The 2,407-nt window shown below is 40.9% G+C and overlaps 1 pseudogene; it reads left to right on the plus strand.

The window, feature by feature from the left end:
* Positions 1-357: 357 nt before the first annotated feature.
* On the plus strand, positions 358-852 carry LOC138147634 (transcription initiation factor TFIID subunit 11-like; annotated as a pseudogene).
* Positions 853-2,407: the final 1,555 nt, after the last annotated feature.

Below are 2,407 nucleotides of genomic sequence, written 5' to 3' on the forward strand. Positions count from 1 at the left end.
AGCTGGAAAAGCGTCCCATATATGCTCAGTGAACAGCTACGTTTCATGACTGAAGACCAGTGAAATCAAGTGAACAAGCAGTCATTCGGTACTTACTGTTTGCTGGGCCGCATGCTAAGTGAGGGAATGCAAACAGAAGCAAAAAGAAACACTTTCCACGTTCCCAAAGAACTTACATTCTCCTGGGGAAGACAAATCAAAAATGGAGCTGGAAAGTGCTGAGCAAAGGGAGCCAGAGGTCTGCATGTGAGAGCCATAGTAGCCAAGTCTGGAGAAAAAGGAATAAGGAAATCAGGCGATTTTCCCTCCGATGTCTGCAAAGGTTTCACACTCTTCCTCGGCCCCCACCGGGCAGCGATGGGCCATCCGGGTGAGTCATCCCGGCGGAAAGCCGGAGAGAGCCCCGCGTCCGACAAGGTGAGGGTCATTGCCACTGCCGCGGTCCTCGAGTCCGTCCTGGGAGCTGCCCAGCCGCCCGACGTGGCGTCAGAGGAGACTGACAGGGGAGTGACAGAACCGGGGCTTCGAGGAGACTGCAACCGAAGATGACGAGCCCAAGGGCCTGGAAGCATCAGAGTTAGAAGGGAAGACTCATCATTACTTCTTCCTGCAGCCAAGAAGATGAACACAGGAACTAAAGAGAGGAAAGAGAAAAAGCACAAAGTAGATGAGGATGAAATTCAAAAGATGCGAGTACTGGTTTCTTTCTTTTCTGAAGAACAGTTAAAACATTACGAAATATACCATCGATCAGCAGGAAAAAAAAAACAGTTCTACTCTCCAGAAACTTATATTCTATCAGGAAATATAGTTAGGATTTGTGTCCAAAATGGATGTCTGAAGGGGAATTAAACTGCTTTGCTTAGTCATATCTACACCAACAAAACTGAACTGTTCACCGGACCAAATAACGATAAAAAAAAAATACACTAAGAAACTACAGCAAAGAACTTTTTTTTTTTCCCCATCAGAACTGCATAAGAGGTCAGCCTGGAGAATAAGGATACTAGGAAATCTAGTACCAGCAAAAGCCGGCTTCCCTACATGTGTAGCCTGCGTGGCAGGCATTGGGGGGGGGGGGGTGCGGCAAGAAGAGTAGAAGGCTCCACCAGGGGTACTCAGAAAGTCCCCAAGTGGATCCCTTGGAAATCCCAGGGAATAGAAATAGGTGGTAAGCAGTGTAATTGTAGGAATCAGCTACATGCTTAGGGGCTCTAAGATATCTAATGCTCTGTCCTGAGATAACACAGGGCCCTGAAGAACCAGGGCTCTGAACCTCAAAAATTCCTAACCCTGAGAGGTAGAGGTCGGCATAAGAATCCAGATGGTCCAAGGCAAGACTGTGCAGGAATGGATAACCATCCAGTAACTCAATATGGACTGTAGCCTGGCTCTGGCATAAAGGCTGAAGTTAGAAACTAAAGCTAGAAAGACAAGCAAATCAAAGAAATCATTAAAAAAAAAAACACCTTTTTTCAAATATAGAAAGTCCTCCCAAAGAAGGAATAAATGGTTGTCTTTCATTTTTTAAAAGGACCAAAATGATATCACTATATTAGAGTGTAACCGTAAATAGAGACTAAATGGAAAAATAAATAATTTTTCACAAGGATACATGAATATATAGAAGAAACAAAATGAAATATTTTCAAATGTGAAAAGTAGCTTAGAAGAGGAAATGATAGATCTTTCTCAAGAATTAGAATTCCTGAAAACTAGACTAGACAAAATAGAAATCCTTTAGACATCAAGAAATATTGAAACAAAATAACAAGTTTGGAAAAAAAAATATAAGAAAATGTAAAATATTTAATGTGAAAACAACTTATCTGGAAAACAGGTCAAGGAGAGATAATTTAAGAATCATCAGCCTACTTGAAAACCATGACTTAAAAACAAAATAAAAACCTGGATATTATCTTTCAAGAAAGCTGCTCAGATCTATTTATTGAAACCAGAGGACAAAGTAATGATAAAAAGTAGCCACTGATTACATCCTTAAATGTATCCCAAAAGGAAAAGTGCCAGGAATGTCATAGCCAAAGTAAAGAGTTTCTTATCAATGTAAAAATATTTCAGGCATCCAGAAAGAAGTAGTTGAAGTACCAAAAGACCACAGTCAGGATCACCCAAGACCTAGCAGCTTCTATAAAGGAGATATTTTGGAATACAATATTCCAAAAGGCAAGAGAGATAGGCTTACAACAAAGAATAATTTTCTCTGCAAAGCCAAGTATAATCCTGTAGGGGAAAAATCTGAATAAACTCACAATCTCTCTGGGCCTTAGTTTCTTCACCTGTAATATAGGAGGACTGGACTAGAAGGCAATATGATATACAGTGGAACTCACACTGGATTTGATTTGGTGTCTTCATATGTAAAGGGTGTGAGTGGATGACATCATCT

This window comes from Petaurus breviceps, unplaced genomic scaffold (genome assembly GCF_028583685.1).
Source record: "Petaurus breviceps papuanus isolate PSGF00001 unplaced genomic scaffold, PetGlider_PUasm1.0 90804, whole genome shotgun sequence".
Lineage (NCBI taxonomy): Eukaryota > Metazoa > Chordata > Mammalia > Diprotodontia > Petauridae > Petaurus > Petaurus breviceps.